This window comes from Ascaphus truei, unplaced genomic scaffold (genome assembly GCF_040206685.1).
Source record: "Ascaphus truei isolate aAscTru1 unplaced genomic scaffold, aAscTru1.hap1 HAP1_SCAFFOLD_234, whole genome shotgun sequence".
Classification (NCBI taxonomy): domain Eukaryota; kingdom Metazoa; phylum Chordata; class Amphibia; order Anura; family Ascaphidae; genus Ascaphus; species Ascaphus truei.
This window is the reverse complement of record NW_027455259.1, coordinates 94,329-120,299: the sequence shown is the minus strand read 5'-3', so window position 1 is coordinate 120,299 and position 25,971 is coordinate 94,329. Positions and strand designations below refer to the sequence as shown.

Here is a 25,971-nt window from a genome sequence, read left to right as displayed (position 1 = left end):
TGCAGCAAATGAAAATGTTTCATTTTTTACTACTTTTTTCCCGCAGTGGCAAAGAAATATATCGTTTTTTCCTCAGAAAGTTCAACACAATGCAACCTTCCAAAATAGAATTCTGACATCAAGAATTCCGTCTATAGTACATTTGAGTACACCTGTCATTTTCTCAGTCTCTGTGTATGCATGGAGCAAGATATAGGCTCATGGATTTAAGAATGAGAGGATATCATGAGACAGCAATCTCCACCTACGGCCATACTACCTTGAAAGCGCCCGATCCCGTCAGATCTCGGAAGCTAAGCAGGGTGAGGCTTGATTAGTACTGGGTTGGGAGACTGCCTGGGAATACCAGGTGCTGTGGGTGTTTTTATTTTTCGCTTCCCTAATGAAAATATACATGGCATTCCTTGCAGCAAATGAAAATGTTTCATTTTTTACTACTTTTTTCCCGCAGTGGCAAAGAAATATATCGTTTTTTCCTCTGAAAGTTCAACACAATGCAACCTTCCAAAATAGAATTCTGACATCAAGAATTCTGTCTATAGTACATTTGAGTGCACCTGTCATTTTCTCAGTCTCTGTGTATGCATGGAGCAAGATATAGGCTCATGGATTTAAGAATGAGAGGATATCATGAGACAGCAATCTCCACCTACGGCCATACTACCTTGAAAGCGCCCGATCCCGTCAAATCTCGGAAGCTAAGCAGGGTGAGGCTTGATTAGTACTGGGTTGGGAGACTGCCTTGGAATACCAGGTGCTGTGGGTGTTTTTATTTTTCGCTTCCCTAATGAAAATATACATGGCATTCCTTGCAGCAAATGAAAATGTTTCATTTTTTACTACTTTTTTCCCGTAGTGGCAAAGAAATATATAGTTTTTTCCTCAGAAAGTTCAACACAATGCAACCTTCCAAAATAGAATTCTGACATCAAGAATTCCGTCTATAGTACATTTGAGTACACCTGTCATTTTCTCAGTCTCTGTGTATGCATGGAGCAAGATATAGGCTCATGGATTTAAGAATGAGAGGATATCATGAGACAGCAATCTCCACCTACGGCCATATTACCTTGAAAGCGCCCGATCCCGTCAGATCTCGGAAGCTAAGCAGGGTGAGGCTTGATTAGTACTGGGTTGGGAGACTGCCTGGGAATACCAGGTGCTGTGGGTGTTTTTATTTTTCGCTTCCCTAATGAAAATATACATGGCATTCCTTGCAGCAAATGAAAATGTTTCATTTTTTACTACTTTTTTCCCGCAGTGGCAAAGAAATATATCGTTTTTTCCTCTGAAAGTTCAACACAATGCAACCTTCCAAAATAGAATTCTGACATCAAGAATTCCGTCTATAGTACATTTGAGTACACCTGTCATTTTCTCAGTCTCTGTGTATGCATGGAGCAAGATATAGGCTCATGGATTTAAGAATGAGAGGATATCATGAGACAGCAATCTCCACCTACGGCCATACTACCTTGAAAGCGCCCGATCCCGTCAGATCTCGGAAGCTAAGCAGGGTGAGGCTTGATTAGTACTGTGTTGGGAGACTGCCTGGGAATACCAGGTGCTGTGGGTGTTTTTATTTTTCGCTTCCCTAATGAAAATATACATGGCATTCCTTGCAGCAAATGAAAATGTTTCATTTTTTACTACTTTTTTCCAGCAGTGGCAAAGAAATATATCGTTTTTTCCTCTGAAAGTTCAACACAATGCAACCTTCCAAAATAGAATTCTGACATCAAGAATTCCGTCTATAGTACATTTGAGTGCGCCTGTCATTTTCTCAGTCTCTGTGTATGCATGGAGCAAGATATAGGCTCATGGATTTAAGAATGAGAGGATATCATGAGACAGCAATCTCCACCTACGGCCATACTACCTTGAAAGCGCCCGATCCCGTCAGATCTCGGAAGCTAAGCAGGGTGAGGCTTGATTAGTACTGGGTTGGGAGACTGCCTGGGAATACCAGGTGCTGTAGGGGTTTTTATTTTTCGCTTCCCTAATGAAAATATACATGGCATTCCTCGCAGCAAATGAAAATGTTTCATTTCTTGCTACTTTTTTCCCGCAATGGCAAAGAAATATATCGTTTTTTCCTCTGAAAGTTCAACACAATGCAACCTTCCAAAATAGAATTCTGAAATCAAGAATTCCGTCTATAGTACATTTGAGTACACCTGTCATTTTCTCAGTCTCTGTGTATGCATGGAGCAAGATATAGGCTCATGGATTTAAGAATGAGAGGATATCATGAGACAGCAATCTCCACCTACGGCCATATTACCTTGAAAGCGCCCGATCCCGTCAGATCTCGGAAGCTAAGCAGGGTGAGGCTTGATTAGTACTGGGTTGGGAGACTGCCTGGGAATACCAGGTGCTGTGGGTGTTTTTATTTTTCGCTTCCCTAATGAAAATATACATGGCATTCTTTGCAGCAAATGAAAATGTTTCATTTTTTACTACTTTTTTCCCGCAGTGGCAAAGAAATATATCGTTTTTTCCTCAGAAAGTTCAACACAATGCAACCTTCCAAAATAGAATTCTGACATCAAGAATTCCGTCTATAGTACATTTGAGTACACCTGTCATTTTCTCAGTCTCTGTGTATGCATGGAGCAAGATATAGGCTCATGGATTTAAGAATGAGAGGATATCATGAGACAGCAATCTCCACCTACGGCCATATTACCTTGAAAGCGCCCGATCCCGTCAGATCTCGGAAGCTAAGCAGGGTGAGGCTTGATTAGTACTGGGTTGGGAGACTGCCTGGGAATACCAGGTGCTGTGGGTGTTTTTATTTTTCGCTTCCCTAATGAAAATATACATGGCATTCCTTGCAGCAAATGAAAATGTTTCATTTTTTACTACTTTTTTCCCGCAGTGGCAAAGAAATATATCGTTTTTTCCTCAGAAAGTTCAACACAATGCAACCTTCCAAAATAGAATTCTGACATCAAGAATTCCGTCTATAGTACATTTGAGTACACCTGTCATTTTCTCAGTCTCTGTGTATGCATGGAGCAAGATATAGGCTCATGGATTTAAGAATGAGAGGATATCATGAGACAGCAATCTCCACCTACGGCCATACTACCTTGAAAGCGCCCGATCCCGTCAGATCTCGGAAGCTAAGCAGGGTGAGGCTTGATTAGTACTGGGTTGGGAGACTGCCTGGGAATACCAGGTGTTGTGGGTGTTTTTATTTTTCGCTTCCCTAATGAAAATATACATGGCATTCCTTGCAGCTAATGAAAATGTTTCATTTTTTACTACTTTTTTCCTGCAGTGGCAAAGAAATATATCGTTTTTTCCTCAGAAAGTTCAACACAATGCAACCTTCCAAAATAGAATTCTGACATCAAGAATTCCGTCTATAGTACATTTGAGTGCACCTGTCATTTTCTCAGTCTCTGTGTATGCATGGAGCAAGATATAGGCTCATGGATTTAAGAATGAGAGGATATCATGAGACAGCAATCTCCACCTACGGCTATACTACCTTGAAAGCGCCCGATCCCGTCAGATCTCGGAAGCTAAGCAGGGTGAGGCTTGATTAGTACTGGGTTGGGAGACTGCCTGGGAATACCAGGTGCTGTGGGTGTTTTTATTTTTCGCTTCCCTAATGAAAATATACATGGCATTCCTTGCAGCAAATGAAAATGTTTCATTTTTTACTACTTTTTTCCCGCAGTGGCAAAGAAATATATCGTTTTTTTCCTCAGAAAGTTCAACACAATGCAACCTTCCAAAATAGAATTCTGACATCAAGAATTCCGTCTATAGTACATTTGAGTGCACCTGTCATTTTCTCAGTCTCTGTGTATGCATGGAGCAAGATATAGGCTCATGGATTTAAGAATGAGAGGATATCATGAGACAGCAATCTCCACCTACGGCCATACTACCTTGAAAGCGCCCGATCCCGTCAGATCTCGGAAGCTACTGTAAGCAGGGTGAGGCTTGATTAGTACTGGGTTGGGAGACTGCATGGGAATACCAGGTGCTGTAGGGGTTTTTATTTTTCGCTTCCCTAATGAAAATATACATGGCATTCCTCGCAGCAAATGAAAATGTTTCATTTTTTACTACTTTTTTCCCGCAGTGGCAAAGAAATATATCGTTTTTTCCTCTGAAAGTTGAACATAATGCAACCTTCCAAAATAGAATTCTGACATCAAGAATTCCGTCTATAGTACATTTGAGTGCACCGGTCATTTTCTCAGTCTCTGTGTATGCATGGAGCAAGATATAGGCTCATGGATTTAAGAATGAGAGGATATCATGAGACAGCAATCTCCACCTACGGCCATACTACCTTGAAAGCGCCCGATCCCGTCACATCTCGGAAGCTAAGCAGGGTGAGGCTTGATTAGTACTGGGTTGGGAGACTGCCTGGGAATACCAGGTGCTGTGGGTGTTTTTATTTTTTGCTTCCCTAATGAAAATATACATGGCATTCCTTGCAGCTAATGAAAATGTTTCATTTTTTACTACTTTTTTCCCGCAGTGGCAAAGAAATATATCGTTTTTTCCTCAGAAAGTTCAACACAATGCAACCTTCCAAAATAGAATTCTGACATCGAGAATTCCGTCTATAGTACATTTGAGTGCACCTGTCATTTTCTCAGTCTCTGTGTATGCATGGAGCAAGATATAGGCTCATGGATTTAAGAATGAGAGGATATCATGAGACAGCAATCTCCACCTACGGCCATACTACCTTGAAAGCGCCCGATCCCGTCAGATCTCGGAAGCTAAGCAGGGTGAGGCTTGATTAGTACTGGGTTGGGAGACTGCCTGGGAATACCAGGTGCTGTGGGTGTTTTTATTTTTCGCTTCCCTAATGAAAATATACATGGCATTCCTTGCAGCAAATGAAAATGTTTCATTTTTTACTACTTTTTTCCCGCAGTGGCAAAGAAATATATCGTTTTTTCCTCAGAAAGTTCAACACAATGCAACCTTCCAAAATAGAATTCTGACATCAAGAATTCCGTCTATAGTACATTTGAGTGCACCTGTCATTTTCTCAGTCTCTGTGTATGCATGGAGCAAGATATAGGCTCATGGATTTAAGAATGAGAGGATATCATGAGACAGCAATCTCCACCTACGGCCATACTACCTTGAAAGCGCCCGATCCCGTCAGATCTCGGAAGCTAAGCAGGGTGAGGCTTGATTAGTACTGGGTTGGGAGACTGCCTGGGAATACCAGGTGCTGTGGGTGTTTTTATTTTTCGCTTCCCTAATGAAAATATACATGGCATTCCTTGCAGCAAATGAAAATGTTTCATTTTTTACTACTTTTTTCCCGCAGTGGCAAAGAAATATATCGTTTTTTCCTCAGAAAGTTCAACACAATGCAACCTTCCAAAATAGAATTCTGACATCAAGAATTCCGTCTATAGTACATTTGAGTACACCTGTCATTTTCTCAGTCTCTGTGTATGCATGGAGCAAGATATAGGCTCATGGATTTAAGAATGAGAGGATATCATGAGACAGCAATCTCCACCTACGGCCATACTACCTTGAAAGCGCCCGATCCCGTCAGATCTCGGAAGCTAAGCAGGGTGAGGCTTGATTAGTACTGGGTTGGGAGACTGCCTGGGAATACCAGGTGCTGTGGGTGTTTTTATTTTTCGCTTCCATAATGAAAATATACATGGCATTCCTTGCAGCTAATGAAAATGTTTCATTTTTTACTACTTTTTTCCTGCAGTGGCAAAGAAATATATCGTTTTTTCCTCAGAAAGTTCAACACAATGCAACCTTCCAAAATAGAATTCTGACATCAAGAATTCCGTCTATAGTACATTTGAGTGCACCTGTCTTTTTCTCAGTCTCTGTGTATGCATGGAGCAAGATATAGGCTCATGGATTTAAGAATGAGAGGATATCATGAGACAGCAATCTCCACCTACGGCCATACTACCTTGAAAGCGCCCGATCCCGTCACATCTCGGAAGCTAAGCAGGGTGAGGCTTGATTAGTACTGGGTTGGGAGACTGCCTGGGAATACCAGGTGCTGTGGGTGTTTTTATTTTTTGCTTCCCTAATGAAAATATACATGGCATTCCTTGCAGCTAATGAAAATGTTTCATTTTTTACTACTTTTTTCCCGCAGTGGCAAAGAATTATATCGTTTTTTCCTCAGAAAGTTCAACACAATGCAACCTTCCAAAATAGAATTCTGACATCAAGAATTCCGTCTATAGTACATTTGAGTACACCTGTCATTTTCTCAGTCTCTGTGTATGCATGGAGCAAGATATAGGCTCATGGATTTAAGAATGAGAGGATATCATGAGACAGCAATCTCCACCTACGGCCATACTAACTTGAAAGCGCCCGATCCCGTCAGATCTCGGAAGCTAAGCAGGGTGAGGCTTGATTAGTACTGGGTTGGGAGACTGCCTGGGAATACCAGGTGCTGTGGGTGTTTTTATTTTTCGCTTCCATAATGAAAATATACATGGCATTCCTTGCAGCTAATGAAAATGTTTCATTTTTTACTACTTTTTTCCTGCAGTGGCAAAGAAATATATCGTTTTTTCCTCAGAAAGTTCAACACAATGCAACCTTCCAAAATAGAATTCTGACATCAAGAATTCCGTCTATAGTACATTTGAGTGCGCCTGTCATTTTCTCAGTCTCTGTGTATGCATGGAGCAAGATATAGGCTCATGGATTTAAGAATGAGAGGATATCATGAGACAGCAATCTCCACCTACGGCCATACTACCTTGAAAGCGCCCGATCCCGTCAGATCTCGGAAGCTAAGCAGGGTGAGGCTTGATTAGTACTGGGTTGGGAGACTGCCTGGGAATACCAGGTGCTGTAGGGGTTTTTATTTTTCGCTTCCCTAATGAAAATATACATGGCATTCCTCGCAGCAAATGAAAATGTTTCATTTCTTGCTACTTTTTTCCCGCAATGGCAAAGAAATATATCGTTTTTTCCTCTGAAAGTTCAACACAATGCAACCTTCCAAAATAGAATTCTGAAATCAAGAATTCCGTCTATAGTACATTTGAGTACACCTGTCATTTTCTCAGTCTCTGTGTATGCATGGAGCAAGATATAGGCTCATGGATTTAAGAATGAGAGGATATCATGAGACAGCAATCTCCACCTACGGCCATATTACCTTGAAAGCGCCCGATCCCGTCAGATCTCGGAAGCTAAGCAGGGTGAGGCTTGATTAGTACTGGGTTGGGAGACTGCCTGGGAATACCAGGTGCTGTGGGTGTTTTTATTTTTCGCTTCCCTAATGAAAATATACATGGCATTCTTTGCAGCAAATGAAAATGTTTCATTTTTTACTACTTTTTTCCCGCAGTGGCAAAGAAATATATCGTTTTTTCCTCAGAAAGTTCAACACAATGCAACCTTCCAAAATAGAATTCTGACATCAAGAATTCCGTCTATAGTACATTTGAGTACACCTGTCATTTTCTCAGTCTCTGTGTATGCATGGAGCAAGATATAGGCTCATGGATTTAAGAATGAGAGGATATCATGAGACAGCAATCTCCACCTACGGCCATATTACCTTGAAAGCGCCCGATCCCGTCAGATCTCGGAAGCTAAGCAGGGTGAGGCTTGATTAGTACTGGGTTGGGAGACTGCCTGGGAATACCAGGTGCTGTGGGTGTTTTTATTTTTCGCTTCCCTAATGAAAATATACATGGCATTCCTTGCAGCAAATGAAAATGTTTCATTTTTTACTACTTTTTTCCCGCAGTGGCAAAGAAATATATCGTTTTTTCCTCAGAAAGTTCAACACAATGCAACCTTCCAAAATAGAATTCTGACATCAAGAATTCCGTCTATAGTACATTTGAGTACACCTGTCATTTTCTCAGTCTCTGTGTATGCATGGAGCAAGATATAGGCTCATGGATTTAAGAATGAGAGGATATCATGAGACAGCAATCTCCACCTACGGCCATACTACCTTGAAAGCGCCCGATCCCGTCAGATCTCGGAAGCTAAGCAGGGTGAGGCTTGATTAGTACTGGGTTGGGAGACTGCCTGGGAATACCAGGTGTTGTGGGTGTTTTTATTTTTCGCTTCCCTAATGAAAATATACATGGCATTCCTTGCAGCTAATGAAAATGTTTCATTTTTTACTACTTTTTTCCTGCAGTGGCAAAGAAATATATCGTTTTTTCCTCAGAAAGTTCAACACAATGCAACCTTCCAAAATAGAATTCTGACATCAAGAATTCCGTCTATAGTACATTTGAGTGCACCTGTCATTTTCTCAGTCTCTGTGTATGCATGGAGCAAGATATAGGCTCATGGATTTAAGAATGAGAGGATATCATGAGACAGCAATCTCCACCTACGGCTATACTACCTTGAAAGCGCCCGATCCCGTCAGATCTCGGAAGCTAAGCAGGGTGAGGCTTGATTAGTACTGGGTTGGGAGACTGCCTGGGAATACCAGGTGCTGTGGGTGTTTTTATTTTTCGCTTCCCTAATGAAAATATACATGGCATTCCTTGCAGCAAATGAAAATGTTTCATTTTTTACTACTTTTTTCCCGCAGTGGCAAAGAAATATATCGTTTTTTTCCTCAGAAAGTTCAACACAATGCAACCTTCCAAAATAGAATTCTGACATCAAGAATTCCGTCTATAGTACATTTGAGTGCACCTGTCATTTTCTCAGTCTCTGTGTATGCATGGAGCAAGATATAGGCTCATGGATTTAAGAATGAGAGGATATCATGAGACAGCAATCTCCACCTACGGCCATACTACCTTGAAAGCGCCCGATCCCGTCAGATCTCGGAAGCTACTGTAAGCAGGGTGAGGCTTGATTAGTACTGGGTTGGGAGACTGCATGGGAATACCAGGTGCTGTAGGGGTTTTTATTTTTCGCTTCCCTAATGAAAATATACATGGCATTCCTCGCAGCAAATGAAAATGTTTCATTTTTTACTACTTTTTTCCCGCAGTGGCAAAGAAATATATCGTTTTTTCCTCTGAAAGTTGAACATAATGCAACCTTCCAAAATAGAATTCTGACATCAAGAATTCCGTCTATAGTACATTTGAGTGCACCGGTCATTTTCTCAGTCTCTGTGTATGCATGGAGCAAGATATAGGCTCATGGATTTAAGAATGAGAGGATATCATGAGACAGCAATCTCCACCTACGGCCATACTACCTTGAAAGCGCCCGATCCCGTCACATCTCGGAAGCTAAGCAGGGTGAGGCTTGATTAGTACTGGGTTGGGAGACTGCCTGGGAATACCAGGTGCTGTGGGTGTTTTTATTTTTTGCTTCCCTAATGAAAATATACATGGCATTCCTTGCAGCTAATGAAAATGTTTCATTTTTTACTACTTTTTTCCCGCAGTGGCAAAGAAATATATCGTTTTTTCCTCAGAAAGTTCAACACAATGCAACCTTCCAAAATAGAATTCTGACATCGAGAATTCCGTCTATAGTACATTTGAGTGCACCTGTCATTTTCTCAGTCTCTGTGTATGCATGGAGCAAGATATAGGCTCATGGATTTAAGAATGAGAGGATATCATGAGACAGCAATCTCCACCTACGGCCATACTACCTTGAAAGCGCCCGATCCCGTCAGATCTCGGAAGCTAAGCAGGGTGAGGCTTGATTAGTACTGGGTTGGGAGACTGCCTGGGAATACCAGGTGCTGTGGGTGTTTTTATTTTTCGCTTCCCTAATGAAAATATACATGGCATTCCTTGCAGCAAATGAAAATGTTTCATTTTTTACTACTTTTTTCCCGCAGTGGCAAAGAAATATATCGTTTTTTCCTCAGAAAGTTCAACACAATGCAACCTTCCAAAATAGAATTCTGACATCAAGAATTCCGTCTATAGTACATTTGAGTGCACCTGTCATTTTCTCAGTCTCTGTGTATGCATGGAGCAAGATATAGGCTCATGGATTTAAGAATGAGAGGATATCATGAGACAGCAATCTCCACCTACGGCCATACTACCTTGAAAGCGCCCGATCCCGTCAGATCTCGGAAGCTAAGCAGGGTGAGGCTTGATTAGTACTGGGTTGGGAGACTGCCTGGGAATACCAGGTGCTGTGGGTGTTTTTATTTTTCGCTTCCCTAATGAAAATATACATGGCATTCCTTGCAGCAAATGAAAATGTTTCATTTTTTACTACTTTTTTCCCGCAGTGGCAAAGAAATATATCGTTTTTTCCTCAGAAAGTTCAACACAATGCAACCTTCCAAAATAGAATTCTGACATCAAGAATTCCGTCTATAGTACATTTGAGTACACCTGTCATTTTCTCAGTCTCTGTGTATGCATGGAGCAAGATATAGGCTCATGGATTTAAGAATGAGAGGATATCATGAGACAGCAATCTCCACCTACGGCCATACTACCTTGAAAGCGCCCGATCCCGTCAGATCTCGGAAGCTAAGCAGGGTGAGGCTTGATTAGTACTGGGTTGGGAGACTGCCTGGGAATACCAGGTGCTGTGGGTGTTTTTATTTTTCGCTTCCATAATGAAAATATACATGGCATTCCTTGCAGCTAATGAAAATGTTTCATTTTTTACTACTTTTTTCCTGCAGTGGCAAAGAAATATATCGTTTTTTCCTCAGAAAGTTCAACACAATGCAACCTTCCAAAATAGAATTCTGACATCAAGAATTCCGTCTATAGTACATTTGAGTGCACCTGTCTTTTTCTCAGTCTCTGTGTATGCATGGAGCAAGATATAGGCTCATGGATTTAAGAATGAGAGGATATCATGAGACAGCAATCTCCACCTACGGCCATACTACCTTGAAAGCGCCCGATCCCGTCACATCTCGGAAGCTAAGCAGGGTGAGGCTTGATTAGTACTGGGTTGGGAGACTGCCTGGGAATACCAGGTGCTGTGGGTGTTTTTATTTTTTGCTTCCCTAATGAAAATATACATGGCATTCCTTGCAGCTAATGAAAATGTTTCATTTTTTACTACTTTTTTCCCGCAGTGGCAAAGAATTATATCGTTTTTTCCTCAGAAAGTTCAACACAATGCAACCTTCCAAAATAGAATTCTGACATCAAGAATTCCGTCTATAGTACATTTGAGTACACCTGTCATTTTCTCAGTCTCTGTGTATGCATGGAGCAAGATATAGGCTCATGGATTTAAGAATGAGAGGATATCATGAGACAGCAATCTCCACCTACGGCCATACTAACTTGAAAGCGCCCGATCCCGTCAGATCTCGGAAGCTAAGCAGGGTGAGGCTTGATTAGTACTGGGTTGGGAGACTGCCTGGGAATACCAGGTGCTGTGGGTGTTTTTATTTTTCGCTTCCATAATGAAAATATACATGGCATTCCTTGCAGCTAATGAAAATGTTTCATTTTTTACTACTTTTTTCCTGCAGTGGCAAAGAAATATATCGTTTTTTCCTCAGAAAGTTCAACACAATGCAACCTTCCAAAATAGAATTCTGACATCAAGAATTCCATCTATAGTACATTTGAGTGCACCTGTCATTTTCTCAGTCTCTGTGTATGCATGGAGCAAGATATAGGCTCATGGATTTAAGAATGAGAGGATATCATGAGACAGCAATCTCCACCTACGGCCATACTACCTTGAAAGCGCCCGATCCCGTCACATCTCGGAAGCTAAGCAGCGTGAGGCTTGATTAGTACTGGGTTGGGAGACTGCCTGGGAATACCAGGTGCTGTGGGTATTTTTATTTTTCGCTTCCCTAATGAAAATATACATGGCATTCCTTGCAGCAAATGAAAATGTTTCATTTTTTACTACTTTTTTCCCGCAGTGGCAAAGAAATATATCGTTTTTTCCTCAGAAATTTCAACACAATGCAACCTTCCAAAATAGAATTCTGACATCAAGAATTCCGTCTATAGTACATTTGAGTGCACCTGTCATTTTCTCAGTCTCTGTGTATGCATGGAGCAAGATATAGGCTCATGGATTTAAGAATGAGAGGATATCATGAGACAGCAATTTCCACCTACGGCCATACTACCTTGAAAGCGCCCGATCCTGTCAGATCTCGGAAGCTAAGCAGGGTGAGGCTTGATTAGTACTGGGTTGGGAGACTGCCTGGGATTACCAGGTGCTGTGGGTGTTTTTATTTTTTGCTTCCCTAATGAAAATATACATGGCATTCCTTGCAGCTAATGAAAATGTTTCATTTTTTACTACTTTTTTCCCGCAGTGGCAAAGAAATATATCGTTTTTTCCTCAGAAAGTTCAACACAATGCAACCTTCCAAAATAGAATTCTGACATCGAGAATTCCGTCTATAGTACATTTGAGTGCACCTGTCATTTTCTCAGTCTCTGTGTATGCATGGAGCAAGATATAGGCTCACGGATTTAAGAATGAGAGGATATCATGAGACAGCAATCTCCACCTACGGCCATACTACCTTGAAAGCGCCCGATCCCGTCAGATCTCGGAAGCTAAGCAGGGTGAGGCTTAATTAGTACTGGGTTGGGAGACTGCCTGGGAATACCAGGTGCTGTGGGTGTTTTTATTTTTCGCTTCCCTAATGAAAATATACATGGCATTCCTTGCAGCAAATGAAAATGTTTCATTTTTTACTACTTTTTTCCCGCAGTGGCAAAGAAATATATCGTTTTTTCCTCAGAAAGTTCAACACAATGCAACCTTCCAAATAGAATTCTGACATCAAGAATTCCGTCTATAGTACATTTGAGTGCACCTGTCATTTTCTCAGTCTCTGTGTATGCATGGAGCAAGATATAGGCTCATGGATTTAAGAATGAGAGGATATCATGAGACAGCAATCTCCACCTACGGCCATACTACCTTGAAAGCGCCCGATCCCGTCAGATCTCGGAAGCTAAGCAGGGTGAGGCTTGATTAGTACTGGGTTGGGAGACTGCCTGGGAATACCAGGTGCTGTAGGGGTTTTTATTTTTCGCTTCCCTAATGAAAATATACATGGCATTCCTCACAGCAAATGAAAATGTTTCATTTCTTGCTACTTTTTTCCCGCAGTGGCAAAGAAATATATCGTTTTTTCCTCTGAAAGTTCAACACAATGCAACCTTCCAAAATAGAATTCTGACATCAAGAATTCCGTCTATAGTACATTTGAGTGCACCTGTCATTTTCTCAGTCTCTGTGTATGCATGGAGCAAGATATAGGCTCATGGATTTAAGAATGAGAGGATATCATGAGACAGCAATCTCCACCTACGGCCATACTACCTTGAAAGCGCCCGATCCCGTCAGATCTCGGAAGCTAAGCAGGGTGAGGCTTGATTAGTACTGGGTTGGGAGACTGCCTGGGAATACCAGGTGCTGTGGGTGTTTTTATTTTTTGCTTCCCTAATGAAAATATACATGGCATTCCTTGCAGCAAATGAAAATGTTTCATTTTTTACTACTTTTTTCCCGCAGTGGCAAAGAAATATATCGTTTTTTCCTCAGAAAGTTCAACACAATGCAACCTTCCAAAATAGAATTCTGACATCAAGAATTCCGTCTATAGTACATTTGAGTGCACCTGTCATTTTCTCAGTCTCTGTGTATGCATGGAGCAAGATATAGGCTCATGGATTTAAGAATGAGAGGATATCATGAGACAACAATCTCCACCTACGGCCATACTACCTTGAAAGCGCCCGATCCCGTCAGATCTCGGAAGCTAAGCAGGGTGAGGCTTGATTAGTACTGGGTTGGGAGACTGCCTGGGAATACCAGGTGCTGTGGGTGTTTTTATTTTTTGCTTCCCTATTGAAAATATACATGGCATTCCTTGCAGCTAATGAAAATGTTTCATTTTTTACTACTTTTTTCCCGCAGTGGCAAAGAAATATATCGTTTTTTCCTCAGAAAGTTCAACACAATGCAACCTTCCAAAATAGAATTCTGACATCAAGAATTCCGTCTATAGTACATTTGAGTGCACCTGTCATTTTCTCAGTCTTTGTGTATGCATGGAGCAAGATATAGGCTCATGGATTTAAGAATGAGAGGATATCATGAGACAGCAATCTCCACCTACGGCCATACTACCTTGAAAGCGCCCGATCCCGTCAGATCTCGGAAGCTAAGCAGCGTGAGGCTTGATTAGTACTGGGTTGGGAGACTGCCTGGGAATACCAGGTGCTGTGGGTGTTTTTATTTTTCGCTTCCCTAATGAAAATATACATGGCATTCCTTGCAGCAAATGAAAATGTTTCATTTTTTACTACTTTTTTCCCGCAGTGGCAAAGAAATATATCGTTTTTTCCTCAGAAAGTTCAACACAATGCAACCTTCCAAAATAGAATTCTGACATCAAGAATTCCGTCTATAGTACATTTGAGTGCACCTGTCATTTTCTCAGTCTCTGTGTATGCATGGAGCAAGATATAGGCTCATGGATTTAAGAATGAGAGGATATCATGAGACAGCAATCTCCACCTATGGCCATACTACCTTGAAAGCGCCCGATCCTGTCAGATCTCGGAAGCTAAGCAGGGTGAGGCTTGATTAGTACTGGTTGGGAGACTGCCTGGGAATACCAGGTGCTGTGGGTGTTTTTATTTTTCGCTTCCCTAATGAAAATATACATGGCATTCCTTGCAGCAAATGAAAATGTTTCATTTTTTACTACTTTTTTCCCGCAGTGGCAAAGAAATATATCGTTTTTTCCTCAGAAAGTTCAACACAATGCAACCTTCCAAAATAGAATTCTGACATCAAGAATTCCGTCTATAGTACATTTGAGTGCACCTGTCATTTTCTCAGTCTCTGTGTATGCATGGAGCAAGATATAGGCTCATGGATTTAAGAATGAGAGGATATCATGAGACAGCAATCTCCACCTACGGCCATACTACCTTGAAAGCGCCCGATCCCGTCAGATCTCGGAAGCTAAGCAGGGTGAGGCTTGATTAGTACTGGGTTGGGAGACTGCCTGGGAATACCAGGTGCTGTAGGGGTTTTTATTTTTTGCTTCCCTAATGAAAATATACATGGCATTCCTCGCAGCAAATGAAAATGTTTAATTTCTTGCTACTTTTTTCCCGTAGTGGCAAAGAAATATATAGTTTTTTCCTCTGAAAGTTCAACACAATGCAACCTTCCAAAATAGAATTCTGACATCGAGAATTCCGTCTATAGTACATTTGAGTGCACCTGTCATTTTCTCAGTCTCTGTGTATGCATGGAGCAAGATATAGGCTCATGGATTTAAGAATGAGAGGATATCATGAGACAGCAATCTCCACCTACGGCCATACAACCTTGAAAGCGCCAAATCCCGTCAGATCTCGGAAGCTAAGCAGGGTGAGGCTTGATTAGTACTGGGTTGGGAGACTGCCTGGGAATACCAGGTGCTGTAGGTGTTTTTATTTTTCGCTTCCCTAATGAAAATATACATGGCATTCCTCGCAGCAAATGAAAATGTTTCATTTCTTGCTACTTTTTTCCCGGAGTGGCAAAGAAATATATCGTTTTTTCCTCTGAAAGTTCAACACAATGCAACCTTCCAATATAGAATTCTGACATCAAGAATTCCGTCTATAGTACATTTGAGTGCACCTGTCATTTTCTCAGTCTCTGATTTAATTTCCCAATTTAAGGTAATTCTTCAAGAATGTATTTTTTTAACGGTCACAATAATACACTTATGCCTCCCATGTCATTTAGAAATATATCATACAGGCCTCAGAACACTCAGCATGTTATATGGTGAGCTTGTGGCTCACAGAGTTGGGGTGTGCAGTGTTCAAGCTGATACTTGGAAAAGATAGTGAGTTCAAATCCAAACAGGAGGAGGTTGAATATACAGTAGGCACCTCTGAAATTTTTTACTACTTTTTTCCCGCAGTGGCAAAGAAATATATCGTTTTTTCCTCAGAAAGTTCAACACAATGCAACCTTCCAAAATAGAATTCTGACATCAAGAATTCCGTCTATAGTACATTTGAGTGCACCTGTCATTTTCTCAGTCTCTGTGTATGCATGGAGCAAGATATAGGCTCATGGATTTAAGAATGAGAGGATATCATGAGACAGCAATCTCCACCTACGGCCATACTACCTTGAAAGCGCCCGATCCTGTCAGATCTCGGAAGCTAAGCAGCGTGAGGCTTGATTAGTACTGGGTTGGGAGACTGCCTGGGAATACCAGGTGCTGTGGGTGTTTTTATTTTTCGCTTCCCTAATGAAAATATACATGGCATTCCTTGCAGCAAATGAAAATGTTTCATTTTTTACTACTTTTTTCCCGCAGTGGCAAAGAAATATATCGTTTTTTCCTCAGAAAGTTCAACACAATGCAACCTTCCAAAATAGAATTCTGACATCAAGAATTCCGTCTATAGTACATTTGAGTGCACCTGTCATTTTCTCAGTCTCTGTGTATGCATGGAGCAAGATATAGGCTCATGGATTTAAGAATGAGAGGATATCATGAGACAGCAATCTCCACCTATGGCCATACTACCTTGAAAGCGCCCGATCCTGTCAGATCTCGGAAGCTAAGCAGGGTGAGGCTTGATTAGTACTGGTTGGGAGACTGCCTGGGAATACCAGGTGCTGTGGGTGTTTTTATTTTTCGCTTCCCTAATGAAAATATACATGGCATTCCTTGCAGCAAATGAAAATGTTTCATTTTTTACTACTTTTTTCCCGCAGTGGCAAAGAAATATATCGTTTTTTCCTCAGAAAGTTCAACACAATGCAACCTTCCAAAATAGAATTCTGACATCAAGAATTCCGTCTATAGTACATTTGAGTGCACCTGTCATTTTCTCAGTCTCTGTGTATGCATGGAGCAAGATATAGGCTCATGGATTTAAGAATGAGAGGATATCATGAGACAGCAATCTCCACCTACGGCCATACTACCTTGAAAGCGCCCGATCCCGTCAGATCTCGGAAGCTAAGCAGGGTGAGGCTTGATTAGTACTGGGTTGGGAGACTGCCTGGGAATACCAGGTGCTGTAGGGGTTTTTATTTTTTGCTTCCCTAATGAAAATATACATGGCATTCCTCGCAGCAAATGAAAATGTTTCATTTCTTGCTACTTTTTTCCCGTAGTGGCAAAGAAATATATAGTTTTTTCCTCTGAAAGTTCAACACAATGCAACCTTCCAAAATAGAATTCTGACATCGAGAATTCCGTCTATAGTACATTTGAGTGCACCTGTCATTTTCTCAGTCTCTGTGTATGCATGGAGCAAGATATAGGCTCATGGATTTAAGAATGAGAGGATATCATGAGACAGCAATCTCCACCTACGGCCATACAACCTTGAAAGCGCCAAATCCCGTCAGATCTCGGAAGCTAAGCAGGGTGAGGCTTGATTAGTACTGGGTTGGGAGACTGCCTGGGAATACCAGGTGCTGTAGGTGTTTTTATTTTTCGCTTCCCTAATGAAAATATACATGGCATTCCTCGCAGCAAATGAAAATGTTTCATTTCTTGCTACTTTTTTCCCGGAGTGGCAAAGAAATATATCGTTTTTTCCTCTGAAAGTTCAACACAATGCAACCTTCCAATATAGAATTCTGACATCAAGAATTCCGTCTATAGTACATTTGAGTGCACCTGTCATTTTCTCAGTCTCTGATTTAATTTCCCAATTTAAGGTAATTCTTCAAGAATGTATTTTTTTAACGGTCACAATAATACACTTATGCCTCCCATGTCATTTAGAAATATATCATACAGGCCTCAGAACACTCAGCATGTTATATGGTGAGCTTGTGGCTCACAGAGTTGGGGTGTGCAGTGTTCAAGCTGATACTTGGAAAAGATAGTGAGTTCAAATCCAAACAGGAGGAGGTTGAATATAGGCACCTCTGAAATTTTTTACTACTTTTTTCCCACTTTTTTCCCGCAGTGGCAAAGAAATATATCGTTTTTTCCTCAGAAAGTTCAACACAATGCAACCTTCCAAAATAGAATTCTGACATCAAGAATTCCGTCTATAGTACATTTGAGTGCACCTGTCATTTTCTCAGTCTCTGTGTATGCATGGAGCAAGATATAGGCTCATGGATTTAAGAATGAGAGGATATCATGAGACAGCAATCTCCACCTACGGCCATACTACCTTGAAAGCGCCCGATCCCGTCAGATCTCGGAAGCTAAGCAGCGTGAGGCTTGATTAGTACTGGGTTGGGAGACTGCCTGGGAATACCAGGTGCTGTGGGTGTTTTTATTTTTCGCTTCCCTAATGAAAATATACATGGCATTCCTTGCAGCAAATGAAAATGTTTCATTTTTTACTACTTTTTTCCCGCAGTGGCAAAGAAATATATCGTTTTTTCCTCAGAAAGTTCAACACAATGCAACCTTCCAAAATAGAATTCTGACATCAAGAATTCCGTCTATAGTACATTTGAGTGCACCTGTCATTTTCTCAGTCTCTGTGTATGCATGGAGCAAGATATAGGCTCATGGATTTAAGAATGAGAGGATATCATGAGACAGCAATCTCCACCTATGGCCATACTACCTTGAAAGCGCCCGATCCTGTCAGATCTCGGAAGCTAAGCAGGGTGAGGCTTGATTAGTACTGGTTGGGAGACTGCCTGGGAATACCAGGTGCTGTGGGTGTTTTTATTTTTCGCTTCCCTAATGAAAATATACATGGCATTCCTTGCAGCAAATGAAAATGTTTCATTTTTTACTACTTTTTTCCCGCAGTGGCAAAGAAATATATCGTTTTTTCCTCAGAAAGTTCAACACAATGCAACCTTCCAAAATAGAATTCTGACATCAAGAATTCCGTCTATAGTACATTTGAGTGCACCTGTCATTTTCTCAGTCTCTGTGTATGCATGGAGCAAGATATAGGCTCATGGATTTAAGAATGAGAGGATATCATGAGACAGCAATCTCCACCTACGGCCATACTACCTTGAAAGCGCCCGATCCCGTCAGATCTCGGAAGCTAAGCAGGGTGAGGCTTGATTAGTACTGGGTTGGGAGACTGCCTGGGAATACCAGGTGCTGTAGGGGTTTTTATTTTTTGCTTCCCTAATGAAAATATACATGGCATTCCTCGCAGCAAATGAAAATGTTTAATTTCTTGCTACTTTTTTCCCGTAGTGGCAAAGAAATATATAGTTTTTTCCTCTGAAAGTTCAACACAATGCAACCTTCCAAAATAGAATTCTGACATCGAGAATTCCGTCTATAGTACATTTGAGTGCACCTGTCATTTTCTCAGTCTCTGTGTATGCATGGAGCAAGATATAGGCTCATGGATTTAAGAATGAGAGGATATCATGAGACAGCAATCTCCACCTACGGCCATACAACCTTGAAAGCGCCAAATCCCGTCAGATCTCGGAAGCTAAGCAGGGTGAGGCTTGATTAGTACTGGGTTGGGAGACTGCCTGGGAATACCAGGTGCTGTAGGTGTTTTTATTTTTCGCTTCCCTAATGAAAATATACATGGCATTCCTCGCAGCAAATGAAAATGTTTCATTTCTTGCTACTTTTTTCCCGGAGTGGCAAAGAAATATATCGTTTTTTCCTCTGAAAGTTCAACACAATGCAACCTTCCAATATAGAATTCTGACATCAAGAATTCCGTCTATAGTACATTTGAGTGCACCTGTCATTTTCTCAGTCTCTGATTTAATTTCCCAATTTAAGGTAATTCTTCAAGAATGTATTTTTTTAACGGTCACAATAATACACTTATGCCTCCCATGTCATTTAGAAATATATCATACAGGCCTCAGAACACTCAGCATGTTATATGGTGAGCTTGTGGCTCACAGAGTTGGGGTGTGCAGTGTTCAAGCTGATACTTGGAAAAGATAGTGAGTTCAAATCCAAACAGGAGGAGGTTGAATATAGGCACCTCTGAAATTTTTTACTACTTTTTTCCCACTTTTTTCCCGCAGTGGCAAAGAAATATATCGTTTTTTCCTCAGAAAGTTCAACACAATGCAACCTTCCAAAATAGAATTCTGACATCAAGAATTCCGTCTATAGTACATTTGAGTGCACCTGTCATTTTCTCAGTCTCTGTGTATGCATGGAGCAAGATATAGGCTCATGGATTTAAGAATGAGAGGATATCATGAGACAGCAATCTCCACCTACGGCCATACTACCTTGAATGCGGCCGATCCCGTCAGATCTCGGAAGCTAAGCAGCGTGAGGCTTGATTAGTACTGGGTTGGGAGACTGCCTGGGAATACCAGGTGCTGTGGGTGTTTTTATTTTTCGCTTCCCTAATGAAAATATACATGGCATTCCTTGCAGCAAATGAAAATGTTTCATTTTTTACTACTTTTTTCCCGCAGTGGCAAAGAAATATATCGTTTTTTCCTCAGAAAGTTCAACACAATGCAACCTTCCAAAATAGAATTCTGACATCAAGAATTCCGTCTATAGTACATTTGAGTGCACCTGTCATTTTCTCAGTCTCTGTGTATGCATGGAGCAAGATATAGGCTCATGGATTTAAGAATGAGAGGATATCATGAGACAGCAATCTCCACCTATGGCCATACTACCTTGAAAGCGCCCGATCCTGTCAGATCTCGGAAGCTAAGCAGGGTGAGGCTTGATTAGTACTGGTTGGGAGACTGCCTGGGAATACCAGGTGCTGTGGGTGTTTTTATTTTTCGCTTCCCTAATGAAAATATACATGGCATTCCTTGCAGCAAATGAAAATGTTTCATTTTTTACTACTTTTTTCCCGCAGTGGCAAAGAAATATATCGTTTTTTCCTCAGAAAGTTCAACACAATGCAACCTTCCAAAATAGAATTCTGACATCAAGAATTCCGTCTATAGTACATTTGAGTGCACCTGTCATTTTCTCAGTCTCTGTGTATGCATGGAGCAAGATATAGGCTCATGGATTTAAGAATGAGAGGATATCATGAGACAGCAATCTCCACCTACGGCCATACTACCTTGAAAGCGCCCGATCCCGTCAGATCTCGGAAGCTAAGCAGGGTGAGGCTTGATTAGTACTGGGTTGGGAGACTGCCTGGGAATACCAGGTGCTGTAGGGGTTTTTATTTTTTGCTTCCCTAATGAAAATATACATGGCATTCCTCGCAGCAAATGAAAATGTTTAATTTCTTGCTACTTTTTTCCCGTAGTGGCAAAGAAATATATAGTTTTTTCCTCTGAAAGTTCAACACAATGCAACCTTCCAAAATAGAATTCTGACATCGAGAATTCCGTCTATAGTACATTTGAGTGCACCTGTCATTTTCTCAGTCTCTGTGTATGCATGGAGCAAGATATAGGCTCATGGATTTAAGAATGAGAGGATATCATGAGACAGCAATCTCCACCTACGGCCATACAACCTTGAAAGCGCCAAATCCCGTCAGATCTCGGAAGCTAAGCAGGGTGAGGCTTGATTAGTACTGGGTTGGGAGACTGCCTGGGAATACCAGGTGCTGTAGGTGTTTTTATTTTTCGCTTCCCTAATGAAAATATACATGGCATTCCTCGCAGCAAATGAAAATGTTTCATTTCTTGCTACTTTTTTCCCGGAGTGGCAAAGAAATATATCGTTTTTTCCTCTGAAAGTTCAACACAATGCAACCTTCCAATATAGAATTCTGACATCAAGAATTCCGTCTATAGTACATTTGAGTGCACCTGTCATTTTCTCAGTCTCTGATTTAATTTCCCAATTTAAGGTAATTCTTCAAGAATGTATTTTTTTAACGGTCACAATAATACACTTATGCCTCCCATGTCATTTAGAAATATATCATACAGGCCTCAGAACACTCAGCATGTTATATGGTGAGCTTGTGGCTCACAGAGTTGGGGTGTGCAGTGTTCAAGCTGATACTTGGAAAAGATAGTGAGTTCAAATCCAAACAGGAGGAGGTTGAATATAGGCACCTCTGAAATTTTTTACTACTTTTTTCCCACTTTTTTCCCGCAGTGGCAAAGAAATATATCGTTTTTTCCTCAGAAAGTTCAACACAATGCAACCTTCCAAAATAGAATTCTGACATCAAGAATTCCGTCTATAGTACATTTGAGTGCACCTGTCATTTTCTCAGTCTCTGTGTATGCATGGAGCAAGATATAGGCTCATGGATTTAAGAATGAGAGGATATCATGAGACAGCAATCTCCACCTACGGCCATACTACCTTGAAAGCGCCCGATCCTGTCAGATCTCGGAAGCTAAGCAGCGTGAGGCTTGATTAGTACTGGGTTGGGAGACTGCCTGGGAATACCAGGTGCTGTGGGTGTTTTTATTTTTCGCTTCCCTAATGAAAATATACATGGCATTCCTTGCAGCAAATGAAAATGTTTCATTTTTTACTACTTTTTTCCCGCAGTGGCAAAGAAATATATCGTTTTTTCCTCAGAAAGTTCAACACAATGCAACCTTCCAAAATAGAATTCTGACATCAAGAATTCCGTCTATAGTACATTTGAGTGCACCTGTCATTTTCTCAGTCTCTGTGTATGCATGGAGCAAGATATAGGCTCATGGATTTAAGAATGAGAGGATATCATGAGACAGCAATCTCCACCTACGGCCATACTACCTTGAAAGCGCCCGATCCTGTCAGATCTCGGAAGCTAAGCAGCGTGAGGCTTGATTAGTACTGGGTTGGGAGACTGCCTGGGAATACCAGGTGCTGTGGGTGTTTTTATTTTTCGCTTCCCTAATGAAAATATACATGGCATTCCTTGCAGCAAATGAAAATGTTTCATTTTTTACTACTTTTTTCCCGCAGTGGCAAAGAAATATATCGTTTTTTCCTCAGAAAGTTCAACACAATGCAACCTTCCAAAATAGAATTCTGACATCAAGAATTCCGTCTATAGTACATTTGAGTGCACCTGTCATTTTCTCAGTCTCTGTGTATGCATGGAGCAAGATATAGGCTCATGGATTTAAGAATGAGAGGATATCATGAGACAGCAATCTCCACCTATGGCCATACTACCTTGAAAGCGCCCGATCCTGTCAGATCTCGGAAGCTAAGCAGGGTGAGGCTTGATTAGTACTGGTTGGGAGACTGCCTGGGAATACCAGGTGCTGTGGGTGTTTTTATTTTTCGCTTCCCTAATGAAAATATACATGGCATTCCTTGCAGCAAATGAAAATGTTTCATTTTTTACTACTTTTTTCCCGCAGTGGCAAAGAAATATATCGTTTTTTCCTCAGAAAGTTCAACACAATGCAACCTTCCAAAATAGAATTCTGACATCAAGAATTCCGTCTATAGTACATTTGAGTGCACCTGTCATTTTCTCAGTCTCTGTGTATGCATGGAGCAAGATATAGGCTCATGGATTTAAGAATGAGAGGATATCATGAGACAGCAATCTCCACCTACGGCCATACTACCTTGAAAGCGCCCGATCCCGTCAGATCTCGGAAGCTAAGCAGGGTGAGGCTTGATTAGTACTGGGTTGGGAGACTGCCTGGGAATACCAGGTGCTGTAGGGGTTTTTATTTTTTGCTTCCCTAATGAAAATATACATGGCATTCCTCGCAGCAAATGAAAATGTTTAATTTCTTGCTACTTTTTTCCCGTAGTGGCAAAGAAATATATAGTTTTTTCCTCTGAAAGTTCAACACAATGCAACCTTCCAAAATAGAATTCTGACATCGAGAATTCCGTCTATAGTACATTTGAGTGCACCTGTCATTTTCTCAGTCTCTGTGTATGCATGGAGCAAGATATAGGCTCATGGATTTAAGAATGAGAGGATATCATGAGACAGCAATCTCCACCTACGGCCATACAACCTTGAAAGCGCCAAATCCCGTCAGATCTCGGAAGCTAAGCAGGGTGAGGCTTGATTAGTACTGGGTTGGGAGACTGCCTGGGAATACCAGGTGCTGTAGGTGTTTTTATTTTTCGCTTCCCTAATGAAAATATACATGGCATTCCTCGCAGCAAATGAAAATGTTTCATTTCTTGCTACTTTTTTCCCGGAGTGGCAAAGAAATATATCGTTTTTTCCTCTGAAAGTTCAACACAATGCAACCTTCCAATATAGAATTCTGACATCAAGAATTCCGTCTATAGTACATTTGAGTGCACCTGTCATTTTCTCAGTCTCTGATTTAATTTCCCAATTTAAGGTAATTCTTCAAGAATGTATTTTTTTAACGGTCACAATAATACACTTATGCCTCCCATGTCATTTAGAAATATATCATACAGGCCTCAGAACACTCAGCATGTTATATGGTGAGCTTGTGGCTCACAGAGTTGGGGTGTGCAGTGTTCAAGCTGATACTTGGAAAAGATAGTGAGTTCAAATCCAAACAGGAGGAGGTTGAATATAGGCACCTCTGAAATTTTTTACTACTTTTTTCCCACTTTTTTCCCGCAGTGGCAAAGAAATATATCGTTTTTTCCTCAGAAAGTTCAACACAATGCAACCTTCCAAAATAGAATTCTGACATCAAGAATTCCGTCTATAGTACATTTGAGTGCACCTGTCATTTTCTCAGTCTCTGTGTATGCATGGAGCAAGATATAGGCTCATGGATTTAAGAATGAGAGGATATCATGAGACAGCAATCTCCACCTACGGCCATACTACCTTGAAAGCGCCCGATCCCGTCAGATCTCGGAAGCTAAGCAGTGTGAGGCTTGATTAGTACTGGGTTGGGAGACTGCCTGGGAATACCAGGTGCTGTGGGTGTTTTTATTTTTCGCTTCCCTAATGAAAATATACATGGCATTCCTTGCAGCAAATGAAAATGTTTCATTTTTTACTACTTTTTTCCCGCAGTGGCAAAGAAATATATCGTTTTTTCCTCAGAAAGTTCAACACAATGCAACCTTCCAAAATAGAATTCTGACATCAAGAATTCCGTCTATAGTACATTTGAGTGCACCTGTCATTTTCTCAGTCTCTGTGTATGCATGGAGCAAGATATAGGCTCATGGATTTAAGAATGAGAGGATATCATGAGACAGCAATCTCCACCTATGGCCATACTACCTTGAAAGCGCCCGATCCTGTCAGATCTCGGAAGCTAAGCAGGGTGAGGCTTGATTAGTACTGGTTGGGAGACTGCCTGGGAATACCAGGTGCTGTGGGTGTTTTTATTTTTCGCTTCCCTAATGAAAATATACATGGCATTCCTTGCAGCAAATGAAAATGTTTCATTTTTTACTACTTTTTTCCCGCAGTGGCAAAGAAATATATCGTTTTTTCCTCAGAAAGTTCAACACAATGCAACCTTCCAAAATAGAATTCTGACATCAAGAATTCCGTCTATAGTACATTTGAGTGCACCTGTCATTTTCTCAGTCTCTGTGTATGCATGGAGCAAGATATAGGCTCATGGATTTAAGAATGAGAGGATATCATGAGACAGCAATCTCCACCTACGGCCATACTACCTTGAAAGCGCCCGATCCCGTCAGATCTCGGAAGCTAAGCAGGGTGAGGCTTGATTAGTACTGGGTTGGGAGACTGCCTGGGAATACCAGGTGCTGTAGGGGTTTTTATTTTTTGCTTCCCTAATGAAAATATACATGGCATTCCTCGCAGCAAATGAAAATGTTTAATTTCTTGCTACTTTTTTCCCGTAGTGGCAAAGAAATATATAGTTTTTTCCTCTGAAAGTTCAACACAATGCAACCTTCCAAAATAGAATTCTGACATCGAGAATTCCGTCTATAGTACATTTGAGTTCACCTGTCATTTTCTCAGTCTCTGTGTATGCATGGAGCAAGATATAGGCTCATGGATTTAAGAATGAGAGGATATCATGAGACAGCAATCTCCACCTACGGCCATACAACCTTGAAAGCGCCAAATCCCGTCAGATCTCGGAAGCTAAGCAGGGTGAGGCTTGATTAGTACTGGGTTGGGAGACTGCCTGGGAATACCAGGTGCTGTAGGTGTTTTTATTTTTCGCTTCCCTAATGAAAATATACATGGCATTCCTCGCAGCAAATGAAAATGTTTCATTTCTTGCTACTTTTTTCCCGGAGTGGCAAAGAAATATATCGTTTTTTCC

General features: G+C 41.1%; 39 non-coding genes and 20 pseudogenes across 39 annotated transcripts; all 59 read left to right on the top strand.

The window, feature by feature from the left end:
• The first annotated feature begins 242 nt into the window (after positions 1-242).
• LOC142477848 (5S ribosomal RNA) lies at positions 243-361 on the top strand. Its single transcript, XR_012792748.1, has one exon. It is a non-coding gene; the product is annotated as a 5S ribosomal RNA (ribosomal RNA).
• A 286-nt stretch (positions 362-647) lies between these two features.
• On the top strand, positions 648-766 carry LOC142478072 (5S ribosomal RNA). The gene has a single exon (XR_012792966.1). It is a non-coding gene; the product is annotated as a 5S ribosomal RNA (ribosomal RNA).
• Positions 767-1,052: 286 nt separating this feature from the next.
• LOC142477949 (5S ribosomal RNA) lies at positions 1,053-1,171 on the top strand. Its single transcript, XR_012792845.1, has one exon. It is a non-coding gene; the product is annotated as a 5S ribosomal RNA (ribosomal RNA).
• Positions 1,172-1,457: 286 nt separating this feature from the next.
• LOC142477865 (5S ribosomal RNA) lies at positions 1,458-1,576 on the top strand. Its single transcript, XR_012792764.1, has one exon. It is a non-coding gene; the product is annotated as a 5S ribosomal RNA (ribosomal RNA).
• Positions 1,577-1,862: 286 nt separating this feature from the next.
• On the top strand, positions 1,863-1,981 carry LOC142477916 (5S ribosomal RNA). Its single transcript, XR_012792813.1, has one exon. It is a non-coding gene; the product is annotated as a 5S ribosomal RNA (ribosomal RNA).
• A 286-nt stretch (positions 1,982-2,267) lies between these two features.
• Positions 2,268-2,386, top strand: LOC142477948 (5S ribosomal RNA). Its single transcript, XR_012792844.1, has one exon. It is a non-coding gene; the product is annotated as a 5S ribosomal RNA (ribosomal RNA).
• A 286-nt stretch (positions 2,387-2,672) lies between these two features.
• LOC142477947 (5S ribosomal RNA) lies at positions 2,673-2,791 on the top strand. The gene has a single exon (XR_012792843.1). It is a non-coding gene; the product is annotated as a 5S ribosomal RNA (ribosomal RNA).
• Positions 2,792-3,077: 286 nt separating this feature from the next.
• LOC142477928 (5S ribosomal RNA) lies at positions 3,078-3,196 on the top strand. Its single transcript, XR_012792825.1, has one exon. It is a non-coding gene; the product is annotated as a 5S ribosomal RNA (ribosomal RNA).
• A 286-nt stretch (positions 3,197-3,482) lies between these two features.
• On the top strand, positions 3,483-3,601 carry LOC142477919 (5S ribosomal RNA). Its single transcript, XR_012792816.1, has one exon. It is a non-coding gene; the product is annotated as a 5S ribosomal RNA (ribosomal RNA).
• Positions 3,602-3,888: 287 nt separating this feature from the next.
• Positions 3,889-4,012, top strand: LOC142478244 (5S ribosomal RNA; annotated as a pseudogene).
• Positions 4,013-4,298: 286 nt separating this feature from the next.
• Positions 4,299-4,417, top strand: LOC142478107 (5S ribosomal RNA). The gene has a single exon (XR_012793002.1). It is a non-coding gene; the product is annotated as a 5S ribosomal RNA (ribosomal RNA).
• A 286-nt stretch (positions 4,418-4,703) lies between these two features.
• On the top strand, positions 4,704-4,822 carry LOC142477846 (5S ribosomal RNA). The gene has a single exon (XR_012792747.1). It is a non-coding gene; the product is annotated as a 5S ribosomal RNA (ribosomal RNA).
• A 286-nt stretch (positions 4,823-5,108) lies between these two features.
• LOC142477844 (5S ribosomal RNA) lies at positions 5,109-5,227 on the top strand. Its single transcript, XR_012792745.1, has one exon. It is a non-coding gene; the product is annotated as a 5S ribosomal RNA (ribosomal RNA).
• Positions 5,228-5,513: 286 nt separating this feature from the next.
• Positions 5,514-5,632, top strand: LOC142477843 (5S ribosomal RNA). Its single transcript, XR_012792744.1, has one exon. It is a non-coding gene; the product is annotated as a 5S ribosomal RNA (ribosomal RNA).
• Positions 5,633-5,918: 286 nt separating this feature from the next.
• LOC142478106 (5S ribosomal RNA) lies at positions 5,919-6,037 on the top strand. Its single transcript, XR_012793000.1, has one exon. It is a non-coding gene; the product is annotated as a 5S ribosomal RNA (ribosomal RNA).
• A 286-nt stretch (positions 6,038-6,323) lies between these two features.
• Positions 6,324-6,442, top strand: LOC142478021 (5S ribosomal RNA). Its single transcript, XR_012792915.1, has one exon. It is a non-coding gene; the product is annotated as a 5S ribosomal RNA (ribosomal RNA).
• Positions 6,443-6,728: 286 nt separating this feature from the next.
• Positions 6,729-6,847, top strand: LOC142477914 (5S ribosomal RNA). Its single transcript, XR_012792811.1, has one exon. It is a non-coding gene; the product is annotated as a 5S ribosomal RNA (ribosomal RNA).
• Positions 6,848-7,133: 286 nt separating this feature from the next.
• Positions 7,134-7,252, top strand: LOC142477946 (5S ribosomal RNA). The gene has a single exon (XR_012792842.1). It is a non-coding gene; the product is annotated as a 5S ribosomal RNA (ribosomal RNA).
• Positions 7,253-7,538: 286 nt separating this feature from the next.
• LOC142477945 (5S ribosomal RNA) lies at positions 7,539-7,657 on the top strand. The gene has a single exon (XR_012792841.1). It is a non-coding gene; the product is annotated as a 5S ribosomal RNA (ribosomal RNA).
• A 286-nt stretch (positions 7,658-7,943) lies between these two features.
• LOC142477925 (5S ribosomal RNA) lies at positions 7,944-8,062 on the top strand. Its single transcript, XR_012792823.1, has one exon. It is a non-coding gene; the product is annotated as a 5S ribosomal RNA (ribosomal RNA).
• Positions 8,063-8,348: 286 nt separating this feature from the next.
• Positions 8,349-8,467, top strand: LOC142477918 (5S ribosomal RNA). Its single transcript, XR_012792815.1, has one exon. It is a non-coding gene; the product is annotated as a 5S ribosomal RNA (ribosomal RNA).
• A 287-nt stretch (positions 8,468-8,754) lies between these two features.
• Positions 8,755-8,878, top strand: LOC142478243 (5S ribosomal RNA; annotated as a pseudogene).
• A 286-nt stretch (positions 8,879-9,164) lies between these two features.
• On the top strand, positions 9,165-9,283 carry LOC142478105 (5S ribosomal RNA). The gene has a single exon (XR_012792999.1). It is a non-coding gene; the product is annotated as a 5S ribosomal RNA (ribosomal RNA).
• Positions 9,284-9,569: 286 nt separating this feature from the next.
• LOC142477842 (5S ribosomal RNA) lies at positions 9,570-9,688 on the top strand. Its single transcript, XR_012792743.1, has one exon. It is a non-coding gene; the product is annotated as a 5S ribosomal RNA (ribosomal RNA).
• A 286-nt stretch (positions 9,689-9,974) lies between these two features.
• On the top strand, positions 9,975-10,093 carry LOC142477841 (5S ribosomal RNA). Its single transcript, XR_012792742.1, has one exon. It is a non-coding gene; the product is annotated as a 5S ribosomal RNA (ribosomal RNA).
• A 286-nt stretch (positions 10,094-10,379) lies between these two features.
• LOC142477840 (5S ribosomal RNA) lies at positions 10,380-10,498 on the top strand. Its single transcript, XR_012792741.1, has one exon. It is a non-coding gene; the product is annotated as a 5S ribosomal RNA (ribosomal RNA).
• Positions 10,499-10,784: 286 nt separating this feature from the next.
• On the top strand, positions 10,785-10,903 carry LOC142478104 (5S ribosomal RNA). Its single transcript, XR_012792998.1, has one exon. It is a non-coding gene; the product is annotated as a 5S ribosomal RNA (ribosomal RNA).
• Positions 10,904-11,189: 286 nt separating this feature from the next.
• On the top strand, positions 11,190-11,308 carry LOC142478020 (5S ribosomal RNA). Its single transcript, XR_012792914.1, has one exon. It is a non-coding gene; the product is annotated as a 5S ribosomal RNA (ribosomal RNA).
• Positions 11,309-11,594: 286 nt separating this feature from the next.
• On the top strand, positions 11,595-11,713 carry LOC142478229 (5S ribosomal RNA; annotated as a pseudogene).
• A 286-nt stretch (positions 11,714-11,999) lies between these two features.
• LOC142478191 (5S ribosomal RNA) lies at positions 12,000-12,118 on the top strand (annotated as a pseudogene).
• Positions 12,119-12,404: 286 nt separating this feature from the next.
• LOC142477989 (5S ribosomal RNA) lies at positions 12,405-12,523 on the top strand. Its single transcript, XR_012792883.1, has one exon. It is a non-coding gene; the product is annotated as a 5S ribosomal RNA (ribosomal RNA).
• Positions 12,524-12,808: 285 nt separating this feature from the next.
• On the top strand, positions 12,809-12,927 carry LOC142477913 (5S ribosomal RNA). The gene has a single exon (XR_012792810.1). It is a non-coding gene; the product is annotated as a 5S ribosomal RNA (ribosomal RNA).
• Positions 12,928-13,213: 286 nt separating this feature from the next.
• LOC142477839 (5S ribosomal RNA) lies at positions 13,214-13,332 on the top strand. Its single transcript, XR_012792740.1, has one exon. It is a non-coding gene; the product is annotated as a 5S ribosomal RNA (ribosomal RNA).
• Positions 13,333-13,618: 286 nt separating this feature from the next.
• Positions 13,619-13,737, top strand: LOC142477838 (5S ribosomal RNA). Its single transcript, XR_012792739.1, has one exon. It is a non-coding gene; the product is annotated as a 5S ribosomal RNA (ribosomal RNA).
• A 286-nt stretch (positions 13,738-14,023) lies between these two features.
• Positions 14,024-14,142, top strand: LOC142478038 (5S ribosomal RNA). Its single transcript, XR_012792931.1, has one exon. It is a non-coding gene; the product is annotated as a 5S ribosomal RNA (ribosomal RNA).
• Positions 14,143-14,428: 286 nt separating this feature from the next.
• On the top strand, positions 14,429-14,546 carry LOC142478206 (5S ribosomal RNA; annotated as a pseudogene).
• A 286-nt stretch (positions 14,547-14,832) lies between these two features.
• Positions 14,833-14,951, top strand: LOC142477912 (5S ribosomal RNA). The gene has a single exon (XR_012792809.1). It is a non-coding gene; the product is annotated as a 5S ribosomal RNA (ribosomal RNA).
• Positions 14,952-15,237: 286 nt separating this feature from the next.
• Positions 15,238-15,356, top strand: LOC142478225 (5S ribosomal RNA; annotated as a pseudogene).
• Positions 15,357-16,037: 681 nt separating this feature from the next.
• On the top strand, positions 16,038-16,156 carry LOC142478181 (5S ribosomal RNA; annotated as a pseudogene).
• A 286-nt stretch (positions 16,157-16,442) lies between these two features.
• On the top strand, positions 16,443-16,560 carry LOC142478205 (5S ribosomal RNA; annotated as a pseudogene).
• Positions 16,561-16,846: 286 nt separating this feature from the next.
• On the top strand, positions 16,847-16,965 carry LOC142477911 (5S ribosomal RNA). Its single transcript, XR_012792808.1, has one exon. It is a non-coding gene; the product is annotated as a 5S ribosomal RNA (ribosomal RNA).
• A 286-nt stretch (positions 16,966-17,251) lies between these two features.
• LOC142478223 (5S ribosomal RNA) lies at positions 17,252-17,370 on the top strand (annotated as a pseudogene).
• Positions 17,371-18,057: 687 nt separating this feature from the next.
• On the top strand, positions 18,058-18,176 carry LOC142478037 (5S ribosomal RNA). Its single transcript, XR_012792930.1, has one exon. It is a non-coding gene; the product is annotated as a 5S ribosomal RNA (ribosomal RNA).
• A 286-nt stretch (positions 18,177-18,462) lies between these two features.
• LOC142478204 (5S ribosomal RNA) lies at positions 18,463-18,580 on the top strand (annotated as a pseudogene).
• Positions 18,581-18,866: 286 nt separating this feature from the next.
• On the top strand, positions 18,867-18,985 carry LOC142477910 (5S ribosomal RNA). Its single transcript, XR_012792807.1, has one exon. It is a non-coding gene; the product is annotated as a 5S ribosomal RNA (ribosomal RNA).
• Positions 18,986-19,271: 286 nt separating this feature from the next.
• On the top strand, positions 19,272-19,390 carry LOC142478222 (5S ribosomal RNA; annotated as a pseudogene).
• A 687-nt stretch (positions 19,391-20,077) lies between these two features.
• LOC142478195 (5S ribosomal RNA) lies at positions 20,078-20,196 on the top strand (annotated as a pseudogene).
• A 286-nt stretch (positions 20,197-20,482) lies between these two features.
• Positions 20,483-20,600, top strand: LOC142478203 (5S ribosomal RNA; annotated as a pseudogene).
• A 286-nt stretch (positions 20,601-20,886) lies between these two features.
• LOC142477909 (5S ribosomal RNA) lies at positions 20,887-21,005 on the top strand. The gene has a single exon (XR_012792806.1). It is a non-coding gene; the product is annotated as a 5S ribosomal RNA (ribosomal RNA).
• Positions 21,006-21,291: 286 nt separating this feature from the next.
• On the top strand, positions 21,292-21,410 carry LOC142478221 (5S ribosomal RNA; annotated as a pseudogene).
• A 687-nt stretch (positions 21,411-22,097) lies between these two features.
• On the top strand, positions 22,098-22,216 carry LOC142478180 (5S ribosomal RNA; annotated as a pseudogene).
• A 286-nt stretch (positions 22,217-22,502) lies between these two features.
• On the top strand, positions 22,503-22,621 carry LOC142478178 (5S ribosomal RNA; annotated as a pseudogene).
• A 286-nt stretch (positions 22,622-22,907) lies between these two features.
• Positions 22,908-23,025, top strand: LOC142478201 (5S ribosomal RNA; annotated as a pseudogene).
• A 286-nt stretch (positions 23,026-23,311) lies between these two features.
• On the top strand, positions 23,312-23,430 carry LOC142477908 (5S ribosomal RNA). Its single transcript, XR_012792805.1, has one exon. It is a non-coding gene; the product is annotated as a 5S ribosomal RNA (ribosomal RNA).
• A 286-nt stretch (positions 23,431-23,716) lies between these two features.
• LOC142478220 (5S ribosomal RNA) lies at positions 23,717-23,835 on the top strand (annotated as a pseudogene).
• A 687-nt stretch (positions 23,836-24,522) lies between these two features.
• On the top strand, positions 24,523-24,641 carry LOC142478028 (5S ribosomal RNA). The gene has a single exon (XR_012792922.1). It is a non-coding gene; the product is annotated as a 5S ribosomal RNA (ribosomal RNA).
• Positions 24,642-24,927: 286 nt separating this feature from the next.
• On the top strand, positions 24,928-25,045 carry LOC142478200 (5S ribosomal RNA; annotated as a pseudogene).
• Positions 25,046-25,331: 286 nt separating this feature from the next.
• On the top strand, positions 25,332-25,450 carry LOC142477907 (5S ribosomal RNA). The gene has a single exon (XR_012792804.1). It is a non-coding gene; the product is annotated as a 5S ribosomal RNA (ribosomal RNA).
• A 286-nt stretch (positions 25,451-25,736) lies between these two features.
• On the top strand, positions 25,737-25,855 carry LOC142478219 (5S ribosomal RNA; annotated as a pseudogene).
• The last annotated feature ends 116 nt before the right edge of the window (positions 25,856-25,971 follow it).